At 43.0% G+C, this 22,947-nt stretch overlaps 1 protein-coding gene across 4 annotated transcripts in view; it reads left to right on the top strand.

Moving 5' to 3' along the window:
• The window catches only part of hdac11 (histone deacetylase 11), a 120,117-nt gene that overhangs the window by 30,549 nt on the left and 66,621 nt on the right, over positions 1-22,947 (top strand). The gene's annotated exons all lie outside the window — the stretch shown is intronic.

Below are 22,947 nucleotides of genomic sequence, written 5' to 3'. Positions count from 1 at the left end.
AAAATGTCTGTGGCAGACCGGGAAACGTTGTCCGGTCCTGGAGATTGAGAGCATTTCTGTCTTTTCTGAACAGCCTCCCACCTCCTCTATTTCTATTGTTAGTGATGGAGAAGTGGCCAGACTGATGTTGTACAGCAAGGAGGGGGTGGGTAGTGGACGAGGGCCCAGTCTTTGCAGACTGGAGTGTTCAAGAAGGAACTGCAGATGCTGGCAGATCGAAGGTACACAAAAATGCTGGAGAAACTCAGCGGGTGCAGCAGTATCTATGGAGCGAAGGAAATAGGCGACCAGTTTCGGGCCTGAAGAAGGGTTTCGGCCCGAAACGTCGCCTATTTCCTTCACTCCATAGATGCTGCTGCACCTGCTGAGTTTCTCCAGCATTTTTGTGTACCTTTGCAGACTGGAGTCAGGCTGTGAGTGGGTGATAAGTGGTGATTGGGGAGGAGAGGGGGGGAAGGGCCCAGTCTTTGCAGACTGGAGTCATGCTGTAAGTAGGTGTGAAGTGGTGATTGGGGAGGGGAGGGGGGGTAGGGGGGTTATGTTTCTGTTTATCGAACCTGCAGTAGAACTCGTGCAGGTTGCTGGTCGGCTGACGATTGTCCAAGGAAGCGGGTTTTTCCTCGTGTAGCTGGTGATTTCTTGCAAACACTTCCAAACTGAAGAAGAGTCATTAGCTGAGAACTGGCGCCTCAACTGCTGAGTCTGAGGAAGGGACTCGACCCGAAACGTTGCCTGCTTCCTTTGCACCATAGATGCTGCCTCACCCGGCGAGTTTCTCCAGCTTTTTCGTCTACCCCAACTTCTCAGAGTACCTTTCCTTGGCAGCTCTGATTCCTCTTCTCAGCTTGTACTTGGCCTGCCTGTAGAGGTCTGCATCCCCACTCCTGTAGGCCTCATCTTTAGACTGGCGGAGCTGTCTGAGTTCTGCTGTAAACCAGGGCTTGTCATTGTTGAACCAGATCCGGGTCCTAGTGGGAATGCAACTGTCCTCACAAAAGCTGACATGTGATGTCACAGTGTCTGTATATTCATGTATTTGTGTATTGTCTTGCCGATGACTGGTTGGCACGTAGCAAAGATTTTTCACCGAACCTCAGTACACGGGACAATAAATTAAATGAACTAATTAACTTGTAAATAATTTTCTTTTACATGGCTGTCACCTTTATTATTTAATTCTACCTACTTATACGTATGACACAACAGAAATCTGGATATGCTGATGTTAATTTGAATTTGGCACATAATTTGGGTTTAATCAACAGAACTGTAACACTAAAGTCAAATCTAGATGGAAACTGTAGGTTTGCAGTTCTGATAAACATTTGCTTGTGATAAGTTGCAGTGGTTTCATTTCATTGAGTCTACTGGCAGCAGCGTTAGGAAGCTCACAATATGGAGGCAGATGCTGCATTATTTGACAAATCTCACGTCGCAGGTAAAGAGGGACCTAACATTTGACTTCCTGATCAGCTATAAATGGACAAAGGGACTGGAAGTCAGACAGATTATGAAGTTTAGCACTTCGCAAATTTGGAGAATTGCTTGATAACATATTGCCCTTGGCTGTTTCCTGTGAATAGAAGATGTATTCATAGTGTATTCTTATCCACTGTATATATTTTTGTTGTTGTATTTTTTTTAGTTTGGTTTGCAATTTGTGCCAGTCTGACAAGCACAAGTACCCATGAGGGGATGTGTGTGTTTGCACTGTACGATACTCGTTGGTATTAACTCCCCTTGCATGCCATTGTGTTAACCAGATATTGAGCATGTGGTGGAGTAGTAACAAGATGAGCTAGTGTTGACTGTGCATTCAGCCATTCATCTATTCTCATGAGTTTCTCCCTTCTATAAGTTCACCCCTCAGCCTCGTGTGGTCCATGGAATAAAGTTCTAGCCAACTCCTCCCATAATCTCAGGCCCTGTGGATCTCGTAACATTATTGTAAATCTTCTCTGCACCCTCTCCTGTTTATGGCATTTTTCCTTTGCTCCGAGCGGTCGTACCACCAATGTCTTGTGCTATTGTATCAAAATGTCCACTGTCTGAAACCAGTTGCTGGGAAATTGTCTCCCAACCTTGGCATCATTTTAATGGGAATTAGAAGCCGACATATTAGGAGGAAAACTTGGACACCATTTGCTCCCAGCCCAGTTGGCTTTGTGAAGTCCTCTTGACAAACGTGGAGACTGGTATAAAATTGAACTATTCCACAGACTACTTGCCCAGCAACAACCGAATATGGTCAAAGCCCAGAGATTACAACTCGGAGACAATGCTTCATCACAATCACTACCATCACAATCCTTAAACAATTCTAAAACAAAAACAGAAAATTCTGTAAATAACTCAGCAAGACTAGTTGCAACTGTGGGTAGAGTTAATGTTACATATCGGAGACCCTTTGATCAAACTGAAAAAGGACACATGCGTCAAGAGGTGTGTAGAAAGGATCTGCAGATTCTGGTTTATACTGACGATCGAAACAATGTGCTGGAATAACTCAGCGGGTCAGGCAGCATCTCTGGAGGAAAAGAATGAGTGGTGTTTTGCGTCTGGCCACTTCTTCAGACTGAGTGTGGAGTGGAAGGAACTACAGATAAGTAAAGACCAGAAGAAAGTAGGGCCTGCAACAGATGACCAAGCAAGGTTGGAGCCTATAATGGCCTTTGTTGGCTAGGGAAGAGGTGATAACAAAAGGATACAAAGATGTGAACAGTGGAACTAGTAGAACGACTAGGGTGAGAGGGGTGGGGGGTGGTGGGATGCAGGGTACTTGAAGTTAGAGAAATCAACGTTCATGCCGCTGGGTTGTAAGTTGCCCAAGCAGAATATGATGTGGTGGCCCAAGCGAGCTGCAAGGTGCCGAGGATGTGGGAAGGTGATGTCACTGATGCGGTGAATCCAGGATAAGCTTCAAGCAGGGTTACTTGATCAATGAGTGAATGGGAGCAGTTAATGGAATGAGAACATAGGCAAAAGAATGTGGGAGTTGCAAATTGTACAGACGGAATACACATCCAAGATGTCCTCATTCTTTAGGGAATGGGGGTTCCCCTCTACTATCGTAGATGAGGCCCTCACACGTCTCTCTTCAGTACCCCAAAGATCCACCCTTGCTCCCCCTCCCCCTAGTCGCAACAGAGCCAAGAGTCCCCACCCCCCCTTAGTCCTTACCTTCCACCCCATCAGCCGTCGCGTACAACACATAATCCTTTGACATTTCCGCCACCTCCAATGGGATCCCCCCACTAGCCACATCTTCCCATCTCCATCCCTTTCCGTTTTCCGCAGAGACCGTTCCCTCCGCAACTCCCTGGTTAACTCATCCCTTCACACTCAAACCACCCTTCCCCAGGTACCTTGCCTGCAACCACAGGAGATGCAACACCTGTCCCTATACTCTGTCCCTTGCCTCTGTCCAGGATTCCGACAGTCCTTTCACAGGTTAGGCGGAGGTTCACTGGCACCTCCTACAACCTCATCTACTGTATCCATTGTTCCAGCTGTGGACTCTTATACATCGGCGAGACCGAACGCAGAATTGGCGATCGATTTGCTGAACCCCTTCATTCAGTACGCCTGCACCTACGTGATCTCCCGGTTGCCAAACACTCTAACTCCCTTTTGCATTCTCACACTGACCTTTCTGTCCTGGGCCTCCTCCATTGTCAGAATGAGGCCAAATGCAAATTGCAGGAACAACACCTCGTATTTCGCTTGGGCAGCTTACAGCTCAGCGGTATGAATGTTGACTTCTCTAAATTTGTAACCCTTGCATCCCTTCTCTCTCTCAGTCCCACCCCCACCTTAGTAGTTTCACTGTCGTCCTGGTGAGTTTCATTGTCTGTATAAATCGTTAACACTTAGCCCACAGCCAACAATGGACAGTTTTCTGGATCATCGTTACTTTTGGCATATCTTTCCTTTATTTCTTCCATATACTTAAAATATCACCGTCTGTATCTCTCGTTTCCATTTCCCCTGACTATCAGTCTGAAGAAGGGTCTCGACCTGACACGTCACCTATTCCTTTTTCTCCAGAGACGCTGCCTGACCCACTGAGTTACTCCAGTTTTTGTGTCTATCTTCAGAAGGAAGACATGTCCAGAATGTTTTTCATTTCCCAGAGAAAAAAAAAACAATGGGAAAATAATGGCTAATATCATAGATGGAAACAGATACAGGTTGAGAAGTCAGTTGCCAATGTGGTAGAATTCGGTACTGAGTCAGAAGACTGCAATGTACCCAGATGAAGAGGTGTTGCTATTCCTCAAGCTTGAAGAAAGGTCTCGACCCGAAACGTCACCCATTTCTCCTCTCGTGAGATGCTGCCTGTCCTGCTTTTACTCTGGCATTTTGTGTCTATCCTCAAATTTATGTTGGGCCTCATTTGACAGCACAGGAGGCCACAGACTTAATAGGTGAGAATTTGGGGATACGGTGCTAAAATGGCAGGCAAAGGGATGGTCAGGGCTGGCCCTGCGGACTGAACGTAGATGCTCTGGAAAGCGATCTGCCATCTGCGTTTGGTTTCTTCAGAGTAGCGGAGACCACAATGTCAATGCCAAATGTGGTACACTAGGTTTAAAGAACTGAAAGTGAATCACTGCCTCACTTGGAAAGACTGTTTGACTCCCAGGATAGGGAAGGGGAGACGAGAGAAGAGATGAAATGAAAGATTAAAGGACAAGTGTTGTATCACCTGCAGTAGCATGGGGAAGTGGTGTAAGAAAGGGGGTAGTTTGTGCAAATGAGTCCAATGAACAGGTCTAATCGCATCAGCAGGACAGATCGAGCAGAGGTGGCAAATTAGTGGAGCACAAGTGTAAGGGAGTAATTCTTGGACTTCTCCACAACATTGATGCTAAAACGCATGAGGTGTCAGAAACAGGTCAAACATGGACAAGTGCGCTTTCTTAATTATGACCGACCTTGAACACTATTTGGAAACAGCAGAAGTGATAAGGGTACATAATTTATTTTATGTGGAGGCACTACAGTAGGTATGTTACAAAACCTACCTGAATTGTCATTGGGAATCTGCCCTCAGCCAGGTCTGCGTTTTGGCGCTGTTTGGAGGGGGCGGGTTTAAAACGCGATTTTTACTAGGCTGTACTAATCGCAGATGTTCAGCCTAGTAAATCATTAACGAAAAATCGCTGCAAGACCCGGTCGCAAAAGGTATTATTAGTTTTATAGGCCTCGATAATATAGTTATGATAATTTTAAATTACTGTCTGATTCCGCAACCTCTCGCAGCCCCAGGGTTTTATAGAGCAAACAATTAAAGGTATGTACCTTATTTTTACATTAAATGGGGCATATATATAACCCTGAATATCAAGTTATCTATAGCGAGTAGTTCATTTTGGGCTTTTTATATCCCGCAGTATTTTTCTCGGCATTTGAGGGCACTAATCCAGCGCGATATCAACATTCTAAACCAGCGCATTCCACATGAACCCACTAGAAAGCCGATTTAAATGGGCATTTATTTACAGCAATTGAACACTAAATTCCTTCCATTTGGCCTATAAATTAATGTAAATTAGATATAAAAATCATGTTATATTGTGAATTATTTGTGAATAATCTTTGGACACTTAGGCTATTTAAAAATGTTAATCTTTCCTTAAGAAATGGCCTTTTGACAATCCAAGATCACAGCTTTTTTGTAATGTCCATTGAAAATCAATAGGGAACAAGATGCTAATTTCCGAGTATGAAAATGGCCATAACTTTTTTAATACTTGAGATATGAAAGTGAATTTGGTGTCAAATTAAACTTATTGTTATGCTTTATCTGATGGGATAAATTGCAGACTTGATTTTTAAAATCTCAAAATTTTGTAACATTGCTAACTACAGTCCTCCCTTTATGGTTGATGATGGTAGTGAACTAGCCGCATTTCCAGCCAAAATCAATCCTCCAGTACTGGTACAACACCAACGCCAGTAACCATCTGACTACGTGGAACATTGACCATATGTCCTGTTCACAAAAAAACAGATGAATTCAATCCGATTACAGTTTTACACGTGCTTGATTTTATGTGCTTATTCATTTAATTCCAAAGCCCAGTTTACGCGCTCGTATTTTAAGAATAACGCGCTCAATTTTACACCTGGCAGCGTAGTTACTTACATGTTTAATTTATGAGTTTATGTTTTGATTTATGGATAGACTTGGATTGTTTTTCCGGAACCTAAGGTAGGGAGGACGGTCAGAACCTTTTTCCCAGGATGGAGAAATCAAATACTAGAAGGCATAGGTTTAAGGGGAAAGAGCTAAGTGTGGGACATTAGTTTTTACACAGAGAGTGGTGAGTGCGTGGAACATGCTGCTGAAGGTGGCATTTAAGAGACTTGGATAGGCGTATGGATATGTAGGGAATAGAGGGATATAGATCATATGCAGGCATATAAGAGTTGATCTTGACATCATGTTCGGCACAGATATTGTGGGTCATAGGCCTTGTTCTTTGGAAGTACTGTTCTATGTTACATGTTGATCCAGGACAAAACAGCTCACTTAATGGCATCGCATTAACTGCCCTAAGTATTCATTTTCTTCACCACCAGCGCACAGTAACTTTTGTGTGTACCATCTGCAAAATGCTCTGCAGTTAGTCGCCAAGCTACTCCAAAAACAATCCCAAACACACAATCTTTACCATCAAGAAAGAAAGGGCAGCAGGTACATGGGATCGTTGGCACTTGCAGGCTCCCCTATAAGTCTCCCACTGGCTTGATGTCAAAATATATTGCTGGTTGTCATTGAAGATAGACACAAAATGCTGGAGTAACTGAGTGGGACAGGCAGCATCTCTGGATATTGTATTGTATTCAAATTTATTGTCATTGTCTCAATTAGAGACAACGAAATGAATTTCCCTTTACAGTCAGTATCATAAATAAATAACAAATAATAAAAAAGATTAAAAATGAAATAGAATTAAAAAAAAAAAAGCACAAACACAAAGTCCACGACACAACATAACACAATGGCACCAAGGTGAGGAAGGCACCATAGTCCAGCCAGCCTCCCCTCCGATCTTCCCAGATGTTCACCCGTGGTCGGGGCCTTCCGAGCACCCGGGCTGATGGAACGCCGACGCCGAACCCCAACGGTGAAAATCCTCCTCAGCGGCCTGGACCTCCCGATCAGCCGCCTCCCACCGGAGTCCGCAGCTCCAGAGTCCGCAGGCCGAGCCGGGCATAGTCGCAGGATCCCACGATGTTTGTCAGCGCCGCCCGCGTTGGGAGCTCCGCGAACCACAGCTCCAGGATGTCGGTGCCGCAGGTCCAGCACTCCGGGCTCCAGACGGCGACCCCCGGTAAGGCATCACCAGCCCCGCGATGTATCAGCGCTGTCCCGCCGCTGCTGGAACTCTGGTTGGTCCAGGCAGGAAAGGCCGCGCCAATCCAGTAGGTAGGCCGCTGGGGGGGGGGGGGGGCGAGGACGCGACTCGAATAATAGTCGCGTCCTCTCCAGGAAGTGACTGAAGGACGGTATCCCCCTTACCGTACCCTCTTCCCCCACATTAAAACATTAAAAAAAACATAAAAAACACACTTCAATATAACAAAAAAAACAAAAAAACAAAAAGCTACCGGGCTGAAGGTGGAGGCAGCTGGCACCAGCGCCACCGGAAGTACAACACGTTTCGGGTCGAGGCCCTTCTTCAGACTGATGAAGGGTCTCAACCTAAAACGTCACCCATTCCTTCTATCCTGAAAAAGGGTCTCGACCTGAAACGTCACCCATTCCTTCTCTCCAGAGATGCTGTCTTACTCCAGCATTTTGTGTCTATCTTGAATGTAAACCAGCATCTGCAGTTCCTTACTACACGCTGGCCTGTCATCTAAATCCTGGAAGCTCTTGCTGAACTGTAAGGTCGTCTTCTGCTTGCGTATGGCGTGCACCTCCTAAAGTTGTAGGACAACTTGTTCTATTTGATCTTATTTGATTGTGCACGCCTGGTTGATAGCATTCGTCGAAACAGGGTGGACCAACGTGAATGGTGTAATCTCCCTCCCAAAACTATAAGGTAGTACTACCTCACTAACAGGACTGTAGTGGTTTAAAAAAAAGGCCGCCTACTCTTGCCTTTTGTAGGAGTATTAGGTGTGGGCAATAAATATTGATCTTGTCAGCAGGGCTCGGATCAAAATGAATTAAAATAATTTTTTGTTTATTGTTTAATTATTTTAAAGTGCATTAGTGTTTCGATTAATCAATTTTAAAAAGAATATATTTTGACTTCTATGGTTTTTAAATGTCTCTAAATGTCAGAGCTATTTAGTAATTGTTAAGATCTTTGGCAGTTTTGACAGGAGGCAGTGTTTGGTACCCAGCTGTGTATTTGTGAGAAGCCTGTCACTTTCATCTCAGGAAGAGGACTGGCTCGCTGCTGTATGATGGGCGATGAGATATGGACCTCTTTCCACAAAATTGTCAGATATTCTGAAACATAAACATCTAATCGTTTGCCTGTCATGTCTCATTGCCAGATTCATATTTTAAAACTGCTGGCCAGAATTAGGTTGAAAAAAAGATTCATTTTGAAATGTAACTTCAGCATACAGCAGCAGTCTTTTTAACCCCAGTGCTCTGACCCGATGGCGTCATGCAATAGATAAAACATTTTTCAGACAGGATTAAACAACGGATCCATCAAGTTTAACAGCCCAGCTTCCCTTTAGACTACCAATGCGATGCAATTTAAATGCAAGAATCAGAATGCTTCCATCTTAAAAACAAAGAGAAGGTTTTTTGTTTGGCTCCTGTAGATTCCACTTGTGATATGTAGAGACTGACTTTAAGTTGTTAGACTCTGCATGCAAACCAGAATAATAATTGATACTGTTTTATACTTCCCTTTCTCCATCCCAGCTCTTCCTCTCCATTCAGATGAATGGGCCCCACTGTTTACCTGGCAGATTTGGAGTTGGAGATATTATTTCCCATGCACAAAGCCATTTGTGGAGCATTTAGCTATTTCATGCTTGATGGACATTGATAACATCCGAACTTAAGTGGGAAACTAACAGGAGATTTCTGTACAGATTTGCCGAGGTGTCCTTCTTTGGACATCTACGAGGTTCAATGTTGCTTGCTCTGTGTGGAATACTGGGCATTTCCCAGCAAAGTGTGGAATGGTAGACATTTCCAATTCAATGATTGTTAATCCTATTAGAGTCATAAGGTCATACAGTGATATAGCGTGGAAACAGGCCCTTTGGCCCATCCTGCCTACACCAGCCAACATGTGCCAGGTAGACAAAGGTGCTGGAAAAACTCAGCGGGTGCGGCAGCAACCATGGAGCGAAGGAAATAGGCACCGTTTCGGGCCAAAACCCTTCTTCAGAGCTGCAGGTCCCTGCTGCACTAGTCCCACCTGCTCGCATTGGGCCCATATCCTAGCAATGTTACAAAATTTTGAGATTTAAAAAATCAAGTCTGTAATTTATCCCATCAGATAAAGCATAAAAAGAAGTTTAATTTGACACCTAATTCACTTTCATATCTCAAGTATTTAAAAACGTTATGGCCATTTTCATACTCGAAAATTAGCATCTTGTTCCCTATTGATTTTCTATGGACATAACAAAAAAGCTGTGATCGTGTGCTGTCAAAAGGCCATAACCTTCTTAAAAATTAAGAGAACTGAATGAAATTTTCAGTTATCGTAGATTGAACCATTCTGAAACAAATATAAAATAATCTTACTTGGATGACCTGAAATTAAAACATATAATTAGTTAGTTACCCAAGTGTAGCTAATTTCAAACTTCAATTACTAGATCTAAACATCTATCCATTTCTTAATAAATGATTAACATTTTTAAATAGCCCAATTGTCCAAATAATATTCATAAATAATTCACAATAAAACATGATTTTGAAATCTCATTTACATTAATTTATAGGCCAAATGGAAGGAATTTAGTGTTCAATTGCTGTAAATTAAAGTCCATTTTAAATCAGCATCCTAGTGGGTTTCTGTGAACGCGCTGGTTTAGAACGTTCACATTGCGCTAGATTTGTGCCCTCAAATGCCCAGAAAAATACTGCGGGATATAAAGAGTCCAAAATTAGCTACTCACAACATTAAACTTTGTATAAAGGGTTCTTAAGAAGCCCTTTTTAATGTAAAAATAAGCTACATACCTTCTGTATACAGCTCCATGTGGCCCTGTGGTTGCGTGAGGTCACGGGTTTAGAGTGATTTTTAAACTATTATAACTATTATACAAGGCCATAAAAACTGATAATACCTTTTGCGACGGGGTCTTTCAGCGATTTTTCGTTAATGATTTACTAGGCTGAACATCTTCGATTGCAACAGCCCAGTGAAAATCGCGTTTTAAACCCGCCCCCCTCTAAACGGCGCCAAAATCGCGCACACCCGCAGCGCCAGATTTTCAGCGACGCTTCAGGTAGGCTTTGCAACATACCTACATATCCCTTTTAACCTGTTCTATCCATGTACCTGTCTAACTGTTTCTTAAACTTTGAGTTAGTCCCAGCCTCAACTATCTCCTCTTGCAGCTTGTTCCATACACCCACCACCCTGAAGAAAGGTCTTGACCCAAAACATCACCCATTCCTTTTCTCCAGAGATGCTGCCTGTCCCACACTTACTCCAGCACATTCGGAGATGTTCTTTAATTCTAATATGGCTGACTGTTAATGATAAGTAGAACATTTTAGCACAAGAACAGGCCCTTCGGCACACAATATCTGTGGTGAACATCTACAATGATTTCAGAAAGTATTCAGACCCCTTCACTTTTTCCACATTTTGTTACGTTACAGCCTTATTCTAAAATGGATTAAATTCTTTTTTTTTTATCATCAATCTACACACAATACCCCATAATTTAAAAAAAGTGAAAACGGGTGTTTAGAAATTTTTGCAAAGTAATTAAAAAGAAATAACTAAAATATCACGTTTACATAAGTATTCAGACCATTTACTCAGTACTTTGTTGAGGCACCTTTAGCAGTGATTGCATCCTCAAGTCTTCTTGGGTATGATGCTACAAGCTTGGCACACCTGTATTTGGGTAATTTCTGCCCATTCTTCTCTGCAGATTCTCTCAAGCTCTGTCAGGTTGGATGGGGTGCTTCGATGCACAGCTATTTTCAGGGCCCTCCAGAGATGTTCGGTCGGGTTCAAGTCCAGGCTCTGGCTGGGCCACTCGGGGACATTCACAGACTTGTCATGAAGCCATACCTGCGTTGTCTTGGCTGTGTGCTTAAGGTCGTTGTCCTGTTGGAAGGTGAAGCTCTGCCCCAGTCTGAGGTCCTGAACGTTCTGAAGCTTTTCATCAAGGATCTCTCTGTACTTTGCTCCATTCATCTTTCCCTCCATCCTGACTCGTCTCCCTGTTCCTACCGCTGAAAAACATCCGCACAGCATGATGCTGCCACCACCTCCACAGGCAATTGAAATATTGGTTGATGAGTAATTCTCCAGATATTTACATAGTGGGCTGGCAGCTCAGTCACGCAGTTCACTCACGGCTATTGCTTGAAATTCCATTTCAAGCAAAGTGCAGGCCACCAAATTCAATTTCATAGCATTTCAAGCAGAGTGCAGGCCACCAAATAGCCAAACAACTCATTGCATTGTCATTAAGGGCTAACAAATCATTTATTGCAAGTACATTGCAGACTCACAGTTTAGTTGATTCACAGCTTAGAATCACAGTTGTGGACTCTTCCTCGCGATCTTCCAGAGTGACTGACTCGTGTCCAGGTATCCGGGGTTTTATAGTCTTGCACCCCCGGAAGGACTATAATCGTGGTGATTGACATGCGAGATGACCGATCAGCTGATCGCAAGGTTTTTTAAACTCATAACTTTTTTATTTTTCACTGATCGGGAAATTCCTTGGGGCTGCCTCAGCGGAGGAGGACTGTGAGGAAGATGGCCAAAAATCATAGCGGTATACAGTAGCGTGTTTTTCTAAAATCAATAAACAGCGCAAACAAGAAGTCGTCAAGATGAGAATTTTAGTTATATAGATGTTGTATTATTTGATCAATGACCTTGCCTTCCATAAAAAAAGTGTCATTGATTTTCCAGAGATTTGATTAGTGAGATCCTTTTGTCTCCTTTTCACCTCCAGCCATTGTCACTCACTCCACTTATTTTCCAATCACCAACCCCACTCCCCCTTTCCCCACCAGTATCCACCTATCACTTGTCAGGGTTTTCCCCTCACACGCCTCTCTTTTCCAGCTTACTTCCCCCCCCCCCCCCACTTGTCAGTCTGAAGAAGGGGCTTGACCTAAGACGTCATCTGTCCATTTTTCTATGCAGATTCTGCCTGAACTGCTGGCTTTCTCCAACAGCTTGTTATTTGCTCTGGAGAGATTGTGATTGATTTTACTGATGTTGAGTAGAACTGTGCTCAACTCTCCTTTACGATAGAGAAATTGCATTGAAATAATCAGGAGATTTGGTTTTGTTCAGGAGTTCATTTGGCTGGAGTATTGCAGCGGTTAGTTTTAAAGGATAGGACTTAATTTTTATATTGTCTTTCTTATCCTCGTGACCCCTCCGAGTACTTTGGCAGTATTCAATTATCATTACTGTTACATTACTGGAACTAGGGCCATCAATTTTTTCAATAGCTCTTTCCACAAATCGTCAGCAAAAATAATCAGAAAATATGATCTTTGCAGCTGAAGTAACACTTTCATGGCCTGTGTTAATGTGCATCAGTTCAACTGGATCTCATGTGCCCAGAAGCTGGGATATTATGCTATCTCAACCAATCACCATACCAAAATCTGATAGAAACATAGAAAATAGGTGCAGGACTAGGCCATTCGGTCCTTGCACCGTCATTCAATATGATCATGGCTGATCATCCAAAATCAGTACCCCGTTCCTGCTTTCTCCCCATACCCCTTGATTCAGTTAGCCCCAAGAGCTAAAAGAGTTGGGCAATAAATCCTGAAGCATAAATCATTCTTTTGGATATCCTTAGTCAAATCCTTAACGATAATTCCCTTATACTATTTTCTAAATAATGTTTTAGGATCTTTTTTTCACTTGGGAATGCAGATGGAGACTGTAGCTTAAACAATGTTTCCTTCAGCAACCTAGGGTGCATCTTTGTGGACCTGGAAAGAAGTAGCCTAGAACAGTGCAGCATAGGAATGGCCCTTCGGCCAACAATGTTTGTGCCAAACATGATGCTAAACTAAACATCTCATCTGCCTGTCCATAATCCTCAAAATGGAAGACAAAATGGGAGCAACTGGTATAGATTGTTCTGCCATCAGATATAATGAATCAGGAAAAATGTGTTGTGCATGGAATGGAGTTCTGTAAGAACTATAGAGAGAGGTCGGCACCTTCTATTCTCATTCCAGTCAGGAGTTTGTTCTTTCCACTTTAGAGACGCAGCGCGGTAGCAGGCCCTTCGGCCCCTCGTGTCTGTGCTATTCAGCGATCACCTCGTACCTCGTACACTAAGCTAAACACATTATGGACAATTTTACAACTTACCGAAGCCAATTCACATACAAACCTTTACGTCTTTGGAGTGTGGGAGGAAACCGGCGCAACCGGAAAACAACTCGTGGGGTCACAGGCTCCGTACAAGCTCCATACAGACAGCACCTGTAGTCAGGATCGAACCTATGTCTCTGGCACTGTAAGGCGGCAAATCTACCATTGCACCCCTGTGCTGCCTCAATTTCTATTTATGTTCGGGTAACTGAAGTCCCTTTTATTTCTGCTTTATATGACGTATTAGTTTTATATGAAGTATTAGTTCTGCCTTTTATTTTTGGAAATTTTGCTTCAGGCATTTAGGATCAGTTTGAGATCTCACTTTACAATGCAGCAAACTTTTTACCTTCAACTAATTTGATTCCGTTTTTGAACTATCTCTAAATGTATTTCATTAGATCTGTGAAATAACTTTGATCACACACGATGTTCTCAACGTATTTTTAACTCTACTAGATTTCCTAAATACCTTGTCGACAAGAATAATGAGTTCCAAAATTGATGTTTAAGCCACTTCTCTGTAAGAATTACTTTTGCCCAGAAATCTTAGAAGTGATCTTTAAAGGCACATGGGCAGTGCAATTTTTGATCTCTGTCCATTGCTGTATTTGTGCAATCAGCAGGCTTCTTCTCCCACACAAAATTAATTCATTTTTGATGGTGTTTAATGGGATTAATTATGAGAACGCAAGCAACATACCAAAATGAACTGAACTGAACTGAGGAGGTACTTTAACTTAATTCAATACAAAGAGCTGAAGAATGAGATAGAGAAAAATGCTGGAGAAACTCAACAGTTGAGGCAGCATCTATGGAGCGAAGGAAATAGTCAACATTTGGGTCGAAACACTTCTGTGGGATCATTCATGTTTACAAGAAATTAATTAAAAAACATTTAATTGATGAGAACCTCATTTAAAAGTTTGCAGATGACATAAAGCTGGGTGGCAGTGTGAGCTGGGAGCAGGATGCTATGAGGCTGCAGGGTGACCTGGATAGGTTGGGTGAGTAGGCAGATGCATGGCAGATATAATGTGGATAAATGTGAGGTTATCCATTTTGGTTGCAAGAACAAGAAGGCAGATTATTATCTGAATGGTGTCAGATTAGGAAAAGGGGAGGCGCAACGAGACATGGGTGTGCTTGTACATCAGTCACTGAAAGTAAGCATGCGGGTACAGCAGGCAGTGAAGAAAGCAAATGGCATGTTGGCCTTTACAGGGAGAGGATTTGAGTATATGAGCTAGGAGGTTGAACTGCAATTCTACAGGGCCCTAGTGAGACCGCACCTGGAGTATTGTGTGCAGTTTTGGTCTCCTAATTTGAGGAATGACATTCTTGCTATTGAGGGAGTGCAGCGTTGGTTCATGAGGTTAATTCCCGGGATGGCGGGACTGACATATGATGAAAGAATGGATCAACTGGGCTTATATTCACTGGAATTTAGGAGGATGAGAGGGAATCTTATAGAAACATATAATATTCTTGAACGATTGGACAGGCTAGATGCAGGAAAAATGTTCCTGATGTTGGGGGATTCCAGAACCAGAGTCACAGTCTAAGAATAAGGGATAGGCCATTTAGGACTGAGAGGAGGAAAAATCTTTTCACCCAGAGAGTTGTGAACCTGTGGAATTCTCTGCCACAGAAGGCAGAGGGGGCCAATTCACTGGATGTTTTCAAGAGAGAGTTAGATTTAGCTCTTGGGGCTAACAGAATCAAGGGATATGGGGAGAAAGCAGGAATGAGGTACTGATTGGATGATCAGCCATAATCATATTGAATGGCGTTGCTGGATTGAAGTGCAGTATGACCTAGTCCTGCATCTATTTTCTATGTTTCTATGTTAAAGCTGAATTGCTAATTTGGAGAAACAAAGCCGAACATTAGGGGTTCGTTTGGTCAGAATTTAGGAGCTGACTAGCACTTGTTTGAACCTGGAGGTCTGTGTCTAATAAAGGGGAAAGTACTTACAATTCATAAGAAATTTAGTAGGAAACACTAAAAGATTAAATTTATTGAGAGAAGCTAAAGGGCAGGCGGGAATCAAATGGACAGTTCGAAAATGAAAAGCAGTTTTGTGAAAAAAACTAAATGTAAAAATAAATTCTGAATTTGACATAATTTCCTATCAGTTCATGGATTGAAACTGAATTACATTTTAATCAGTTTGGGAAAGAATGGCCTTTTCTTTCCTGGAGGATAATTGGGAAACCATGTATTTTTTTGTACAAACAGTGCTTCCCCACTCACTTTAGTGATGTCCGTGCTTTATTTTATGATTCTAAAAACTGAATTCATCTTCTCGTATTGCCATTAGAAAAAATAATTGCTGCTTGGTCTGAAGTCCTTTGTCATCTAGTGACACTTCATCAACTCTGCAGTTTTTCTTTCACCTTATTAATATATGGAACTTGACAGAAGCATCTCATATTTCATATTTTGCTCGGGCAGCTTACAACCCAGCGGTAACTTCAAGTAATACATGCATCCCCTATCTCTCCATCCCTCCCCCACCCAAGTTGTATCAGTTTCAAAGTCGTTTTGTTGAGTCTCATTGTCTGCAACTCGTACTCACCTACACACAGCTAACAATGACCTGTTTCCTTTATCACCGTTACATTTTTGCATGTCTTATTGTTCATTTGTTCCACATCTCTACATCACTGACTATATATCTCTCGTTTCCCTTTCCCCTGACTCTCAGTCAGAAGAAGGATCTCGACCCGAAATGTCACCTATTCCTTTTCTCCAGAGATGCTGCCTGTCCCACCTTTTTGTGTCTATCATCAGTTTAAACCAGCATCTGCAGTTCCTTCCTACACATGATATTTCATTGTTTGAGGTTCTGGAAGCTTTCAACATTTCTCAATATGATGTCTCACTAAGTATTGTGTGTTTTGCATATAATATTGAAATTATTTTTATGCTTGTTAATTGTAAAAATCTAGAAGTACACTTTTCAATTCTAGCTTTTTTGTTGTCCAATGTAAATTGATTTTCAGTCTACAGTTTGTAATTGTTGCAGCATTTCTATTTTTTTGCTTAACACGTTTTTAAAAAAGATTAAGAATAACATTTTCCCAAGAGAGAAGTGAGAAAAGGACGTCAAGTAACTATGCAGGAGAAATCACTGTTGGTGTTTAGTTACAGATTTACCTGTCCAGATTTCCTAGGACAGTGCAAATGGCAACGCACAGCATTTTGCTCCCTGGCCTTCCTGTTGGATATTATTAGTAACATTTCTTGGAAAAGCAATTTGACTCCATCACATTGAGCATACTAATGAATCCGCAAACTCTGAAGCAGCATTTTTGATAATCCGTGGAAGAAGGAAAAGCAGATGATGGTTTACACCAAAGAAAGACACAAAATGCCAGAGTAATTCAGCAGCTCAGGCAGCATCACTGCAGAAAAGGAATACTAGGTGACGTTTCAGGTCGAGACCCTTCTTCAAACCACGACAAAGGGTCTGATGAAGGGCCTTGATCCAAAACATCACCTATTCCTTTTCTCCAGAGATGCTGTCTGACCCGCTGAGTTACTCCAGCACTTTGTGTCTATTATCAACGGAAAGCAGACTATTATCTAAATGGTGGCCGATTGGGAAAGGGGGAGATGCAGCGAGACCTGGGTGTCATGGTACACCAGTCATTGAAGGTAGGCATGCAGGTGCAGCAGGCAGTAAAGAAAGCGAATGGTATGTTTTGTATATTTATTGCTTTCATTGCAAAAGGATTTGAGTATAGGAGCAGAGAGGTTCTACTGCAGTTGTACAGGGTCTTGGTGAGACCACACCTGGAGTATTGCGTACAGTTTTGGTCTCCAAATCTGAGGAAGGACATTATTGCCATAGAGGGAGTGCAGAGACGGTTCACCAGACTGATTCCTGGGATGTCAGGACTGTCTTATGAAGAAAGACTGGATAGACTTGGTTTATACTCTCTAGAATTTAGAAGATTGAGAGGGGATCTTATAGAAACTTACAAAATTCTGAAGGGGTTGGACAGGCTAGATGCAGGAAGATTGTTCCCGATGTTAGGGAAGTCCAGGACAAGGGGTCACAACTTAAGGATAAAGGGGGATCCTTTAAAACCGAGATGAGAAGAACTTTTTTCACACAGAGAGTGGTGAATCTCTGGAACTCTCTGCCACAGAGGGTAGTTGAGGCCAGTTCATTGGCTATATTTAAGAGGGAGTTAGATGTGGCCCTTGTGGCTAAGGGGATCAGGGGGTATGGAGAGAAGGCAGGTACGGGATACTGAGTTGGATGATCAGCCATGATCATATTGAATGGCGGTGCAGGCTCGAAGGGCCGAATGGCCTACTCCTGCACCTAATTTCTATGTTTCATTGTTTCTATCAACAATTCACCAGGAAAGCCATCACGTATGCCTTTGTATAAATTCTGAATAGATCTCATTCTTTGAGAGCAAGTTCTGACTGTGACTGTTATAAAAGTGTCAGACTCCATTATCAGCTATACAATATAATAAATCATATCAAATGGTTTACTTTGATTGACCATTTATATTTTTAAAAAGTTACTGAGTTACTCCAGCTTTTTGTGTCTATATTCGGTTTACCTTCCTACACATCTCGTCTGCAGGCTATTGCTGTGGAATTCTCCAACGGGACGTCACCTATGGGTTCTGGGGTCAATCACCCCATCGTCCCCTGATCACGGTTTAAGGATAAGGGGAAAGTCTTTTAGGACCGAGATGAGAAAATCATTTTTTACACAGAGAGTGGTGAATCTGTGGAATTCTCTCCCACAGAATGTAGTTGAGGCCAATTCATTGTCTATATTTAAGAGGTAGTTAGATGTGGCCCTTGTGGCTAAAGAGATCAGGGGGTATGGAGAGAAGGCAGGTACAGGATACTGGATGATCAGCCATGATCATATTGAATGGCGGTGCAGGCTCGAAGGGCCGAATGGCCTACTCCTGCACATGTTTCTATGATTCTATTGCTCACATGGTTTTGAGGTCGCTGCAGGGTGTCATTTTTTAGTTCACAGCATTAGAATTTTTCCCACATTGCCTCACTTACAGTAGTCTCATCCAAATTACTTGGTGAGTGTCCAGGGTCTCTGTACTATTCTACACCATCTGCTGACATTGAATAGTGGCATCTGCCATAAACCTCAACACTGACTATCAGTCTTTTTCTCCCACGCTCAAAATCATGAGGATATTACCATCTGTACTCATGATGCTTTGTGGGTTTTATCTTTTGCTTTGGCTTCACCACCTCCTTCTCATTTTTTTTCATCCCTAACAGTGCAGAACAGTAGGAAAGCCATTACAAACATTGTTTTCCTGGGGCTCTGAAAGTATTGCTTTTTGACAGTAGGTGCAGCAGCATCTATGGAGCGAAGGAAATAGGCAACGTTTCGGCCCGAAACGTTGCCTATTTCCTTCGCTCCATAGATGCTGCTGCACCCGCTGAGTTTCTCCAGCTTTTTTGTGTACCTTCGATTCTCCAGCATCTGCAGTTCCTTCTTAAACATTGCTTTTTGACACTTTGGTCATTGGATGACAAAACTGCAAATGTCAGTCCAACAACATTGAAATTCCCAAATTTCAGATAACCTAATTCCTTTCCACTCTCCCTGGCAAACAAATCATCCTACCACAACCGGAGAGCAGTCCTGAACTACTTGTAGTAGCTATTTAGCTTAACTCAGTATGTTATAACTATAACCAGTTACCTTTAAATTGTATCTGCCTGTAATTATGTGGGTGGGATTTACACGTAGTCTGAGGCGTGTTTGCGGCAGGGATTCTCGCGCAGACTCCCAAGTAGTTTGGGGTTTACTTTGAAGAAGCATGGGGGAGAGGTCACAGCTTTCGTCCATGCATGAATTTGACCACACGAGTAAGATCAAAATGTACTTATACATGAATAAGTTTTGGATGAATATCTTACTGTTTTTACTACTACAATAAAGAAACTATGAATTAAGAGACTGTGTTTGGAGCATTTATCTTTCAACGGCATTGAATGTCTCGTGGAGAGCTCGTGAGTGTGTTTCGATTATCTCCTGAACCCCTGTCTTCAATCATGTTGACTAAAGGAAAGATTCCTTGAACGATATGAAAATCTGTCACTATACTACTATCTACCTCATTGGTGACCCTTGATCGGACTTTGCTGGCTTTACCTTGCACTAAACGTAATTCCCTTATCATGTATCTCTGCACTGTAAATGGGTCAATAGTAATCATGTATTATCTTTCCGCTGATTGGATAGCACGCAACAAAAGCTTTTCACTGCACTTGATTATAAATTAAACTAAGGTGAGCTATGGTGAACTGTTCCTCCCTCACGCCAGCTTCTTACAAAACTAACCCCCAGCCACCTATCGCGTTTGTTTTCCCCTCCCCCAGCTACTCCATCCTCCCATCACCTAAACTCTCCACCCACACGATCCCCTACACCTTCACTACTCACCCCCCCCCCCACCCTCTGTTATTCCTATCTGACCCCTCCTCTCTTTATTCACTTCCACTCCTCGCCTTCCTTCCCATTGGATTCCAGAATCTGCAGCCATTGTCCTCCAATGATCACCTTCCAGCCTCTAACATTATCCCCAGCCTTCTGTCCCTCAGTCTGAGTTCAGATTATTGTCATGTGCACCGAGGGACAATGAAAAGGTTTTGTTTCGTGCTAACAAGTCAATGGACAGACAATGCACGATTACAATCGAGACATCCACAGTGTGCAGACACATGAAAAACAGAATTATGTAAATATAATTTACTGTAACATTAAGCCAGTAAAGTTCAATCAAAGATAGTCTGAGGGTCTCCAATGAGATAGATAGTAGTTCCGGACTGCTCTCTAGGTGTTAGTAGGATGATTCAGTTGCCTGATAACAGCTGTCCCTGAATCTATCTGACTGTTACCTGCCATACAACCTCACATCTACTGTATCCACCTAGTGCTAGTTCTTGCCCCACCCCTCTCTCCACTTCCTTACACTGGCTACATGCCCACTACTCTATGAGTGTAGATGAATGGGCTCATTCCACAACATGGACCTACATAGATGGTACCTGACCTGCTGAATTCCGCCTGCAGCTCTGCCTTTTTTTGCCACACATTGCAATGTCTGCAGTCTCCTGTGGTTCCATAAACAAAGTTCAGTTATGTTAAAATTGGTTCTGTGTAATATTTAGCTTTACCATTTCAAAATCTGGAAGGATAATATTAACATTTATGAAAATGTTATGGTCACTTCAAGTATACTTTCTTTGAACTCAATAATTAGATCAATTTTGGACCAGATCGGTAAGGTTTTTAAACTCAACTATTGTTTTGTATGTGATTGTATGAGATTTAAGTTTTCAGTGGCTCACACGTTTCAAAACGACTGCCACGTGTTCATATCATGTGATAGGAGCAGAATTAGGTAATTTGGCTCATCAAGTGTACTCCGCCATTCAATCATGGCTGATCTATCTCTCCCACCTAACCCCATTCTCCTGCCTTCTCCCCATAACCTCTGACACCCGTATGTAATTATATGAAATGTAAGTTTTCATATAATGGTGCTGTTACGTGTGATTTGGAAGTACAGGTCCACCACCGATTTTCTGGCAACTGATGGTCCAGTCCCCATCTTTAATAGGGACATAACTCCACCTCCCCGGATGTTCCCCACGAAATGTGCGCCTAGACTGGGTGAGCCGGCCGATCTCAACCTCATTGAAACTTCCGCATGGATTGACAAGTCGAATTTGCCCCCTGGAACTCCAGCCTGGTCGGGGCCAGCAGTTCCGTTCCCATAGCCAACTTTGCGGGCCAGTATCTTTGCTTCCCCCCCCCATTGGTCTGGCAAAGTAGATTATCCAGAAAGGCTCTGGAACCAAGGGTGCCAGAAAATCGATGGTGGACTTCCTGAAGCCGCTGTCTGCGGAGCTTCGAGCTGCGGGCGTGGCGTGGACTTATGTGGCGTGGAACCTGGGATCTCTCGCCGGGGATCGCCGGAGAAGAGCTCCGATCGCTGGCCTGCGGCTTATAACATCCTGAAGCCGCGGTCTCCGGTAGGAAATTGCCGAGTCGGGACCTCCAAGCCGCGGAGTGTGTTTGACCGTCCCGACATCGGAGTTTGGATCATCCCGACGAGAGGGCCTGTATATCGGGCCATCTGTAGCGGCGACTACGGAGGGGTTATGGACCCGACCACGGGTGAACAAAGGACTGGCTGAACCTCGTTGCCTTCCACCACAGTGAAGAATACTGTGGTGGATGTTTGTGTTAAATTTCATTGTGTATTGTGTGTTCTTTTTAAGTGTATCGCTGCTGGCAAATTCATTTCACTGCACCTTCGGGTGTATGTGACGAATAAAATTGTCTTTGACTTTGACCTGTATGTCTTTTTGGTTCATTTTGAAGACCCTGACCTAAAGCTATTGAATTTGATTAGTTGCGGAACAGAGTGCCTGCAATTAGTGTTGTTCCATTATAACACTTGAATAATGGTTAGTCAAGAGTGATAGAAACAGATTTGAATCTTGGATGAACAGCTATTGTTTTCCAGCCAAGGAGCATAATAAGTTTTATCGGGGATTTCAACTGTGAGGTAAGATGAGAAAAGTTAGCGCTTTTCTTTCTGGAACAGTGAGAGTTAAGAGATAGACTTTAGAGATACAGCGTGGAGACTGGCCCTTCGGCCCAAAGAGTCCGTGCCGTCCAGTGATCACACGTACACTAGTTTTATCCTACACTATAGGGAAAAATTTACTGAAGCCAATTAACATACAGACCTTTGGAATGAGGGAGGAAACTGGAGCATCAGGAGAAAACCCACAGGGTCACAGGGAGAACATACAAACTCTGTACAGACGGCACCCGTAGTCCGCATCGAACCCTGGTCTCTGTCGCTGTAAGGCGCCAACTCTACCGCTACGCTACTATACCATCCCTAATAATGTAATCGTTTTCAAAATGATAAGATACTTTAATAGACTTATCAGAGCAAACTAATTCCTCTGGCACATACGCTAGTGTCAAAAGATCTAGAAGTGAGATGGAGTAGATCATAGCGATCTGGAACACGGCATGGGATAAGGTGGTGGAAGCCTTTTTCCTAAATGTTATTAGAAAGGTTTAATTTAGAAATACAACATGGAGCCGTCCACTGCTCACCCGTTGTATATTATCCCACTTTCTCATCGCTCCCTACACAGAGGGGAAATTTTACAGAGGCCAATTAACCCACAAACCTGCATGTGGGAGGAAACTGGAGCACCCAGAGGAAACCCACGGTTATGGTAGGATGTGCAAACTCTGCACAGACAGCACCAGTGGTCAGGACTGAACCTGGGTCTCTGGCACTGTGAGGCGGCAGCTCTTCCAGCAACGCCACTGTGACGCCCAAAGCTTCTTAAAGAA

This window comes from Leucoraja erinacea, chromosome 16 (assembly GCF_028641065.1).
Source record: "Leucoraja erinacea ecotype New England chromosome 16, Leri_hhj_1, whole genome shotgun sequence".
NCBI lineage: Eukaryota > Metazoa > Chordata > Chondrichthyes > Rajiformes > Rajidae > Leucoraja > Leucoraja erinaceus.
The sequence above is the reverse complement of the archived record's forward strand: the minus strand, read 5'-3'. Positions and strand labels throughout refer to the sequence as shown.